Source organism: Gymnoscopelus braueri (genome assembly GCF_963280865.1).
Source record: "Gymnoscopelus braueri genome assembly, chromosome: 24".
Lineage (NCBI taxonomy): Eukaryota > Metazoa > Chordata > Actinopteri > Myctophiformes > Myctophidae > Gymnoscopelus > Gymnoscopelus braueri.
Window position 1 is genome coordinate 20707679 of NC_137626.1, and position 12316 is coordinate 20719994.

Genomic DNA, 12316 nt, shown 5'->3' on the forward strand with positions numbered 1-12316 from the left:
ACTGAAGCGCTGCTAGAACACCCACTAATGGCTCTGTTTACATAGCATGTATGTAGTAATTTATGGGATATAAAGCATTGTCTGTAGTGTGCGACAGTTAAACATGAGCTTTACATGTGTTTTGGAAAAGGTTAGTTTACATTTGTAGCTCCTGTAAACATTGTGACTAAGACCTGTAAACAGGTGATATACTGTATACAGTATATGAGCAAAGAACACCCTAGAAAGAATGATGTAGCCACTTCAAGAGCGTTACGTGACCATGTTTGAGAATGTAAACGCCTGAGAAACATCCTGGCGCTGTAGCTTGTACTCTTCGGAGCACAATGGTGAATATTCTCTGGAATGTCAGTGATCTAGGTTGGGATTTCTGGAACACTGACTGGACATCTAAATTAGACCTCATAATGAGAGTCTGGATCATACGCACAAACGCCCATCACTCCAAATGCTCTCTGGCTGCATATAGGCCCTCATTAGATTACATAAAGGCCATCGCATGCACAGTGGATAGTCTAACCTCTCATTTATACTTGGTTGCGTGCCACACTTAAAGAGGTATTTCACTTTAAAACACTTTTTGTGTCATTTTCACATGTAGCCTGCCTTTTGAGTGCACCCCAGACAGTTTTGAAGTTGCTTGATTCAATATTAAAATATTTCATATTCATTTGATCAGACACTCCCCCCCCATATAAGCCCATTCAACTTCAAACTCCACGTTAGACTCATTAAAAAAAAAAAAAAACATATCACTGGCTCTGGTGACTGATAGTGGCCTTCTAATGCATGTGGAGAACATCATTTTCCGATTAGTAATTTCCTTATATTAATATTTTCTGTAATGTAATGTTGCATCAAGTCCATGCATGGAATCCATGAAATGTGTGCATGAAGTAACTAATTGAAAAATTACGGTAGACATAAAAATGACCCCAGGGAAGTGCTATAAAGCGAAATACCCCTTTAAGGTCAGTGTTGGAGAGAGTATTATTGTTCTATACTTATACAGGAATCTGAGAACTGGACTGTGGGTTTCCCTCCATTATGTGACTGGCTGCTGTGCTGACTCAATACAGAAACCGTGCACGTACACATACATGCATACACACACACACGCACACACAGCCCGCCTTTAACAGCAACAGAGAACAGGACGTTCAGTCCAGCCCGGACCAGGAACAGCTGCAATACATATTTAATACGCAAAAAGACACACTAAGCGCACTCAACCAGCTGTCTGTGCACTCACACAACCAGTACACAAGGCCAGGCAGACTGTCCTACTGCTGTGGGATAAGCTGGCACGCTCTGCGGAGCAGCCAGGCAAAATGGCACCTGCACTGTGAGACAACTGTCGTCATCCCCGTCAGCATCATCACCATCATCATCATCTGTTCACTGCTGTCTGTCCCCCCTATGGCTATTCCATCCCTTCTGAGGTCAGCAGAACAGGCACATTTTAGCGCAGAGAAAGAGAGGGAGAGGGAGAGAGAGAGAGAGAGAGAGAGAGAGAGAGTGTGCAGACCAGCAATTTCACTGAGGCTCTACACAATTGCAATTTCTAAATCGCCAGAGCTTGCAGTTTTTCCCTTCTCAGAGGTAAAGTTGTTACAGAAAGCTTCCTAAGCAATGTTCTCCGGTGCTGTGCAGAATCTGGACGACAGAATTGAGTTTGGAAACACAGTGGAGTCAACGTGTGCCAACAATACGGCAGCATTTATCAATTGTAAGCCTTCAGCCGCTCATTATCTCCCTGGCAAACAAACTCCTGTAATCATGGATTAATCCATACTGGACAATACAGCTGACAAAGTGTTAATCAGGTGTGGATAAATCCTATTAGTAAATGATGGGTGGGTAGGCACTACTCATTCAAATGTTGCTTTTCTGCATTCCTGTCTTCTTTTGCTGTGTGTGTGCATGCGTGCGTGTGTGTGTGTTTGATATAAAGAAAAAGGGAACAGTAGGCGCACGTCAATGGGCTTCTACATAATTAGATCGCTGTCCCGCCTGTGGGTGGGTGTGAGTGCACGCGGGTTCGTGATTCATATGGGCTAACAAAGCAGTGGGCAACTTTGGCGGAGACTGCATCCACGATCCATCATCCATCATATCTGTGCGACCTACCTCGTTTATATAACCATCACACATTAAACGGGCCACATTATCTATGATTTGCTTTAATGTCCTCTTGAGTGTGCAATCTATCTTTGAGTGTTTGTTTTCGTTGCACAGCTGTCCAAGCAGGGCGGGGCTCGGTTTAGGGTGCTTGGAGTTTTGCTTACTGGATCTATTTTCAGTTTGTGTTCCTATCCTGCAGGGGTAAGTGGGTTTGGATGACTGAATATGTGACCTTGCCAAGCTTCCACTTCACGTCTCCTCCTTCAGTTCACTGTCACGCACTCCAGCGCGGCTTTCGTTTCATGCCCACACACAGTAAAATCCTGAGTGTTCATTTTAACTCAGAGAGTGTACAAATGAATTAATTAAAACATGAATTATCCTGATGTATTGTATTGTAAAATTGCTTTACCTTTACCTGGTTCTAATGTATAAGCCACTATGATAGTTTTTTTGCTTTTTACATTTGCCATTTTGAAATGTCTTTTAATTTACACACCTTAAAGGGCAAGACCACTTTGGTAGAGGTTTGGGTTGTGTAGTTACCTTGCCATGATGTAACAACAAAGGTGTGCAAGAAATCAAAGATAATTTCTCCATTGACAAGAAATTGATAATTTAAAATGTCCTCTTCATTAACTTGCATTGTGCGGTGAAGAGTCTCTGGAGGAGCTATTGTAAGCCTGTAAACGAACACAAACAAACCTGATTCAGACCGTATAGAACATCACCAAACCCGGTACTGTTTCTTTCTATTTACAGAAATGTCAACTTCCTATACATTTTTATTAGCAAGAAAACCCGGACTGTATCCATGGATCTGGATCCGGATCTTCAAATAGTAAAATCAACAGTAAGTTGACATTTTTATAAAAAAAAAAAAACAGTACTGGGTTTGGTGATGTTCTACTGTCTGAATCAGCATTGTTTGCATTCGTTTACGGGCTTAAGAGAGCTCTTCCAGAGCGGTTTTGCCGTACAATGTAAGTCAATGAGGAGCATATTTTGAATGATCAATTCTGGTCAATGGAGAAATTATTTTAGATTTCTTGCCCACCTTTAGATTTACATCATGGCAAGGTAACTACACAACCCAAACCTCTACCAAAGTGGTCTTGCCCTTTAATTTACTGAATTGTATTCAGTGGTCAATGTTAATAAGTAAAATATTAGTTGAAACCCTGGTCTCAGGAAGTGAAAGGCCATCATTTTCAAAAGGTCTCTGTTTACGATGGTCAAATGTCTTTGTTTTAGGGATAAAATAGACCAGATTAGTAGGATTAATACTGTAGGTGCAAATGTAGCAAAAGGTATGTGTTTTACACAAAAACACCCTGAACATGTAGTCTCAGTTTCTGCCAACCTCACACTCATGCTCTGCCAACCTCACATGTGTATGCCCATGCCTATTTCTGTTGCTGTTATTTTGAGATCTAATGACTCATTTATTTGGAAACATATATTTTTTGAGACCACGGCAAAGGCACATTTGCTATGGTGTGTCTCCGTCTGTGCTCTTAAAGATCCATTGCCACGGCATGGAAGTGGATGAGTGTCACATGCAAATAATTAATATTGTAATGGCTTGCAATGGTGTGAGTAATATTAATAATAATAATGGATTTATTTTTTATTTATAATGCACTTTACATTTGTGAAAATCTCAAAGTGCTAAAAAACACCAATAAAGCAGGATGTTTGTGTGGGCAGTTCCAATGTCAGCTGAGTAGACCTTTAGTTGGTCAACTGGACTACTGTAAGCATGGTAGCTGTATTGTTTAGTCTAACAAGAGCGATGGGAGCAATTAAGGCCAGCAGAGTCACGGTGGTTTCCCCTGTGTGGCCTGAACCTTTGCTCTGGTACCACAGCACCCAGAGCACAGCCCCTGGCTGTTGCCTGTAAACAGTTTATATACACGGTCATCCTGTGAGTATATGGAGCTTACCTCTACTCAGCAATAGTTGCTTCCCGTTGTGTGTTCTGAAAACATTGTTTACACTCCACAGCTGTCTCAGTACAGCCTACAGGCACGGCCGGTGGTCAACATAATCTACACACACACTCCAGTGCTCATACGATCACACCGTCCTGTTCTACTGTTTACTGGTTTATTCTAATGTCTAATGGATTTGTCACTCGAATATCTAAATATTGAGCATCAAGCCATATTTGCTTTATCCAAGATGGACACTACAGCCTTTTTGGAATCATAACCTTGTAATTAAACCCTCTATACGGTCTCTTGAGATAAATCCTCGAAACTGACTCCAGTAGGCTATAGGCAAGAAATACTAATCCTTCAGTAGCCAAAGTTAAATAATTGATTTTCCTTTCTGCCGATGAAGGGCAACCAAATCATCTGCTATACTGCCTGACAAGCACAAGCTAACCCTGGTGTGCGTTGTGTGTGTGTGTGTGTGTGTGTGTGTGTGTGTGTGTGTGTGTGTGTGTGAGAGTGTGTGTGTGTGTGTGTGTGTGTGTGTGTGTGTGTGTGCGTGTGCGTGTGCGTGTGCGTGTGCGTGTGCGTGTGCGTGTGCGTGTGCGTGTGCGTGTGCGTGTGCGTGTGCGTGTGCGTGTGTGTGTGTGTGTGTGTGTGCGTGTGCGTGCGTGTGTGCGTGCGTGTGTGTGTGTGTAATGGTGGTGGTGTATACAGGGACTTGCCGGAGGGCTCTCAATCAGAGGGGAGGATTTCAGGTAATGGGGTGAAGTCTCCTGTTTCCCTGAAATCCACCGTGTGTTTTTATGGTCACGGGAACTTCTGACGTCACTGCGGGGGTTGAAAAGAAAAAAAAGGCTGAGCAGCAGAGAAGCTCTTTTCTCCGCTGTGTGTTTATTTACATCATTGCTCAGCTGGCTATTATTATGCTAAGGCCCTGGCAGCTGCTGGATAGGTGCCAGCTAGGGCCTGGGGCCGTGAGGGAGGGGGGGGGGCGAGAAGAGGAGTGGGGTGTCCTGAGATGGGGTGCGGGTCAGAGGGGAGCGAGGGAATGCTGGGAAGAGCCTAGGCTGGCAGAGGTGGTGAAGTGGTTATTTATTTGCATGAAACCAGGGGTCGTATTCACCGCCCCTGAAATAAAATATCCACAATTGGGAAAAAGCTAAACAGAAAAAGTGTCCGTCTGTCCATCTGTCTACCTCTCTGTCTGTCTGTCTGTCTATCCTTCCATCCATGGGGCAGCAGTGGCACAAGAGGTTGAGTGGTGCTTCGGAATGAGGAATGTTGCTACTGTATATCGGTGGTTCTCAAACGTTTTCATGTCAAGGACCCCCAAAATGATGTGTTTAGCTGCGGACCCTCAAAATATTTAGTTCCAGGTACCCCCAGAAGCAAAGATTTGAGTTACAAATGTTTGCTTAAAAAATATATATATATTCAAAGATTTGCAAAATTTTGCAGATATACAAGCTCATGAGCTTGTATATCTGCTATTTTTGAATAGCCAAAGTATAAAATAATGGTTAGAGCTCAAATCTAAAATGACACAGATGCGTTCCTGGATTTAATGGATTAACGTCTAACTGCTCCCAATGAGCAGCCTTGCATGTTTTTATCAGAATCAGAATCAGAATCAGAATCAGTTTTATTGTCACATCACAGGTTTACAAGGTAAAAGAGTGGGTGAAATTCTTTTTTGTACATCGTTCCCATCGCAACGTTAGTTTCCATAGAAAGAAGAGGGGGGGGGGAGAAGAAGAGGGTGGGGGGTAAGTGGGAAGGAGATCAAAACAAGAGAGCAACAGAAGGCCAGACAAGTTATCTACATATTTACAAATTACCTGAGATAATAAAAACTAAAAAAAACTAAACTAAGGTGCCTGAGCATAGCAGCAATGTATTGTATACTGTGCATGTTATACTTATACTGTGCATGATAGACAATGGACGTTAAGGTGCTTAGAGGAAAAGGAGCACAATAAAAAAGACCAAAAAAAAGTCAGTGCGTTATACAAGGGATTAAGGTGCAAAAGGTCAGTGCGTGTCCACCTAGAGTGGACTGACCCTAGTATAATCCGCAAGTAGCTCCATGAGAGAGTGCAACAAAAAGTCATTTGTACCTGGTGTAGTCCACAGGTGTGTCCGAGGGGGGGCTAAAGTCCAAGTCATTGTCCCTGGTATAATCCACAGGTGTGTTCAGGAAGAGCCAGAAAAGAAAAGGCTGCTGAACAAGGCCTATGCCTCATCCAGGCTTATTCCCCATTCAGCATTCTGACAGCAGCCGGATTGAAACTACACCAATACCTGGTGGTGGAACTCTTGATACTGCGGTAGAGCCCCTTGCCCGGTCGCGGTCGTTGTAGGGTGTATTTAAAAAAAAACAATGCAATTAAGAACAAATTCTTATTTAAATACAGCCTTCCGCCTGACAAAAGGCATGGCCTCTAGAGGGGAAAGGGGCTAAAATCAATAATCATCAAGGCAGAGGCATGGTTGCCTCCGCCTTCGATGTGTGGATTTGTGTGTGAATGGGTGACAGTAATGCACATTGTGAAGCGCTCTGGATAAATGAGCTATAAAAAATGCACCATTTAGCATTTATCCTTCTGTCCATCTGTCCATCTACTATATCTATGTGTCTATCTCCTTCCCAGCTGCCCGACACTCAAGAAGTGACCAGACCACCCACCAATAGTAGTAGTAGTGGACTTCTTGCAAGGTGCTGTAAAAACAAAAACACGAAGCACCATTTACAAAAAAAAACAAAAAACGACGGTATGTCTTCCTCTTTGAAAGGAAAACATTTCTAAGCGCCTTGTTCAGACATATGGGACATTCCTCTAAAGTCACGGAGCCAAAGTGCAGCATTCAATATTCTTGTAATAGGCGAACACTGAGATGAGTGTACAGTACATGGTGTTACGAGAAGGCGTGTCGCATGTCAGTGTGGAATGTGATTTCATCCACTCTCTTCAGATGACAGACAGCACTTGGAGGAGCCATAATGTGTTTTCACGGTCGTCAAATGTGTAAGTGGATAAACTGAACAAACAATATAATGGAGTATACTGTGAGTAAAAATGCATGACTGCAAGCATTTACAACCATATACAGTATGAACATACACAAACGCATGCTATATGCACGGAGGTGCATCCACACCGACATAAGCACATTGCACCCTCATAGCTATGAGAGCAAAACAGGACTTTCAACCAACGTAATTACCACCATGCACTCAGCACAACGGTAAATGCTTAAAAACATTTAAGCAACAGCAGATAAGTATTTGTCCGAACGTGTCGCCATTAATGCGCATGTCATATACCATTTTATTGTTTTATTATTCACAGCAGCAGACGCCCCTGTCAAACTACCTCGTAAATACACCCATCACATACATTTCAGTGAGAGGATGGCAGAAATGTATGATCCCACACAGAAGCCAAATGGATGACGCAACTCCCAGGCAAGTGCATAACAGCCTTCTATCACTGTCCTGGGTCTCTGTGTGTCTGCAACGTGCAGCGTTCCTGCATTCACAGTGAAGCGCGCCGGCATGAGGGAAAAAGTCAGGGGACATAAGTGTGGGGGGGGTTAGACGATGACGTCATGGCGTTCACTGTCAGTTTTGGTGTAGCTCCGAACAGTGTAGGCTATACAAATGTAACCAAATGGACGAGTCCTCGGAATGTAATTAACTAACTATAAGCACTAGTAGCTCTGGATAAAGACCAGATTGTAAATGTTAAAGTAATTGTCAGACATTCTGTTTAAGGGACATTCAAGCTTAGTCGTGAAAGTTAGAAGAACTACATGATGATGTTTATTGCATTTCAATAAACAGCACTTAGTAATAAGAAAGTCAGAATAATGAACATATTAGATTATATATTATACACATAGAGCTCTTCACAGGTTCAAAATGACTGACCCAAACCCTAGTGGACCCCTGAAATTGGTTCCGAAATCCGAGTGGAGCCGGCATAAAAAAAAGAAAGACGCACCTGGACGGCACCCATTATTTTATGGACCCGACAAACCCTAAAATGCTGTTCTACCACAGTATAGGTGAGATGTCAGTAAATTGCATGTCAGTAATCCATGATCACACATGGCCACGGTGCACTTTGATTCCACGGAGGTTTGATGTACTTTGTGTGTGTGCTCTCGGCTCTCACTTTAACTGACCGATACTGTATATTGCGCTGCAGTATCTGATGCTTGGTCAGTCAGTCTATCATAGCAGCACTTGATTCTTCTTTCACACCCACAGCCAGCGTACAAAGAACAACGATGTGTTGTTGCTTGTCTGACACCTAGTTGATCGAGTTGATAGAGCAACGGCACATAGCCAGTAACAGAATGGTCATTGCGGCGAGAGGCAAGCATGCAGCCAATACATACAAACAATAGCGCAACACAATGGGAACGGTGGGGTGCTAGACCACTAAGACCAGCCCCGGTCTGAAATCAATACATTAATAAATAGACCAGCGGTCAGCGAGAACGACAAGTCTATTGCTAAATAGTGGGGGGACATTCAGGCCCTTCTCCAGTGCCTATGTTCTCAGTTCCAGCTGTCTTTGCTGCCAGATGATATACAGTACACTGGCAGGCAGCCAGTGGTAACAAAAGGGAGGTGACAAATAATCATCAATGTGTCTATCAAAGGCGCCCATTTCCTACAGTAGTCACAGCCTGCCTTGGAGCTGTGCTGAGACATGGCAGTGTAAAGCAAACAACACTGTTATTGCAACGTCAAATTATAGGTTGTCATGTACTCTTTCTGCTTCTGTAATGTTTGCACATTCGCTCCAGAAGTGTTTTGTGTGCAACTCAATGTTTATCAAAAGCTTGTGCTGGTGTGTGTGTGTGGCGCGGACATCAAACAGGAGTGAATAGGTAGATTCCACAGACAGTGAGCTGACAGGAGGCTTTGAAAACTCCATGGTTTAGAGATTTAATATTTTGATAATTATTGGGGTTCATTGTGATCTGTGTTCACGGGGCCCACAATTCCAAAATGGCTACCCCCTGGCTGACAACATGGGCTGCACATTGAATCATGTGTAGCTAGCATGTTGCAGTGATAACGGGTTCTAACACGATGAGTCAGATGCCAGACACTTTTTGGAAACAAAACCAAACAAGCAAAACAAAACAAAAACGAGATTTATGAGAGCTATTGTTCTGAACTTCTGAAGCATGTAAGTGCAGGGTGATTATGTTGCCAGAGAACCGTTTACAAGGTGACAGGTTTGACAACAGCATGCTTTCCCAACTGGACGACAGGAGTTTACAACATGATCTTGTAAACTTTGTAAGATGATCTAGCAAACTTCTACCCTTAACAATCAACCACACCCATCCTTTCTCTGTAAATATAATATACCTTATGATTCCACTTAGCTTTATTCCAATATGTTTTGTATTGTATTGTATTATATGTATTACTGATGCCCTATAGGTTTTTTTGTGTTATCCTTTTAGCATAACCTTTGACAGTACTACCTGTACATTAAAGCCTCACTATGTAACGTTTTTTTTAATGAATAAAATGTCATTTTGTCCAATCTGTATGGTAGAGTATGTTAATACAATATAACTTGATTTTTTTTCATATTGCAGTAGCAATTGCAGTTTTTTGTCTCCCTGCTCTTCTATTGAGACATTTAGATAGAATTTTGACCTGATGGTCAAGATTACATTTATTCCCAGAGCAAGCAGGTAAAAGTAACTCAATGGTAAAAAAAAAAACACTCAAGCAGGACACCAGGTTCAAATCCAGGGTAGAAGAGTAAAGTTACATAGTGCTGCTTTAATAATCGTGTTAATAAAGTATTCAATAAAAATATTTTATTAAATTATCTATAATTTTTGGTAATCGATTAAATTTGATTGATAGTAGTACTATTACCGTAATTCGATTAGTACTGTTGCACTAACCCTTACAGGTCAGTAAGAGTTACATTACACTAAGGATGTAGATTGGGGTCCCAAATCGTATCAAATCGAGGTTTGTGTCCTCTAATGCACAGCAAACTGGGGGGGGGTCCTTGAAATTAAAAAGGTTGAGAATCACTGTATCTAGGCTATAGCAAGAGCAGAGAGAATTGTCAATGTCAACAGCATTACATTTAGGGAGCACAAAGGTCAGAGCCATTACTGGCCATGCAATCAAAAGCAATGCATAAGAGGTCAGAGGTCAGTGTTATAGTGTGGAATCACGTTTGTACTGTACAATGTGAAGGAGGCATTGGAGAGACAACTTTGTTGCATCACTGTGCCTGTGTGGTACAATAAATAATTAAAAGGTAAATGGTGCATTTATATAGTGCCTTTCTCCAAAGCACATCGCGTCCTCACACAGATGGCAGAGGAAACCCTGCAAGGCACCAACCTGCTCTCAAGGACACTTGACACGTAGCCAAGAGGAGCCGTGGCGAAAAAAAAAAAAATCATGAAAATGTTTGCAAATCTTATATATTCTTTAAAGCGAACATTTGTAACTCAAATCTTTGCTTCTGGGGATTCCACAAATGTCTTCTAAATCCTAATCCTTTTTTTTTTTACTTGTTATGTTGCTATAATCAGTGGTTCTCAAACGTTTTCATGTCAGGGGCCCCCAAAATGATATGTATTTGGCCGCGGACCCCCATCTCAAAAAATGATGTTCCAGGGACCCCCCAGAAGCAAAGATTTGAGTTAAAAATGTTCGCTTTGAAAAATATATTCGAAGATTTGCAAGATTTTTCAAAAATAGCAGATCTACAAGCTCATAGTGCAGCACTCAGTGCCACGCTATGAGCTTGTATATCTGCTATTTTCGAATAGCCAAAGCATAAGATAATGGTTAAAGTGGTTACGCATACGCGTTGCAGGGTTTTAATGTGTTTGTTGAGAATCTTTGTGCGGGGTCATATATGCCTGTATACTATATTTAGAATACTATGTGTGGCGGCCACTAGTGCAGTCTATTTGCACGGGGCGCACACGTGTGTTTGCATGATGCATGTGTACATGCATGCTGGTACCGTCCACTACATGTGTGTGATGTGACAGGCTGAACAGAAGAGGCCTGGGGCTAGCTAAGAGAGAACAGCATTGAAGAGGCAGCTGGAGGTTAGGCTGAGAGCATGCTAATGAGGCTAGCAATGCAGCACAGCTCGCTGTGGAACAGAGCAGACAGACTCCCCAATTGTGTTTTAGAATGGCTAGCCTGGTAGATGTGGTAACTTTGGGGTAATTAATCATATACTTCAGGCCATAGGCTCATGGGCTGAAATATAACAGACTGAAGATGTCATTATAATCCCCAAATCATACACCTGTGCAACTGTAACAGGTCAACTCCTCACTCTATGGCCACACACTTCACATTGTTAAGAACTGTCTTCTATTATTGTTTTCATGTCCTGCTTCAGATTCAGACTGAACGTCTTTGAAGAATTCCCCAAGCACACCTTCAGGTGAACTCCCTGTTTATCAAAGCAAGATACTATAGCCTATGTCTATATGGTTCCTGCATATGTTTCCTAATGAGACTTCCTGAGTTTTTCATTATAATTACATCAGCAAAGCTTTTGCACACAAGTGTTCTGTAGGAAGGCAGGTGTGTGAGAGAAAGCCATGGGTTGACAACAAAGGATGTCCGCATACTGTCTTCTTCACTTCACACAATTAAAACCCTTTTTAATTAAAACAACAAGAATGTTTGCGATGCATTGTGACGTGTTGTGAGATCGTATATCGGTTACTTTCGGCAAAGAGATTTGGTGAAGAGGAGAAAAAAGAGCGCACCAAGTACAGTGCCAACTCAAGTCCGTTTTGCTATAGAGGGTAGTTAATACTGTTACTGTATGCTGGTGGAGAAATGCAAAAAAAGAATCTGATCTGAGTTACCCAGTTCTTATTATTCAAAGCAATAACAGTTGCTCTGGACTTGTTTAATTAAGAAATGATGTAGTTTGGTAATAATTCCCCTAAAGATCACTAGATGTCCCAGCAGCCAAGCCAAGACTTTAAATAGTAGATTACATGGGAGGAAAAATGCAAATGCTTAAAGCATCCATACTTCTTTGACCGGCATCTCCCAGGGGTGTATCCTTGGCCCACTCCTTTCTTCCCTCTTACCAAATCTCTTTGCAGAAAATAGCTGATCTACTTGTAAGCTCACGGTGCATTGCGTCGTGAGCTTGTAGATCTGCTATTTTCGTGCAATGTTTGCCTATAATGACATGCCCAGAATAGGG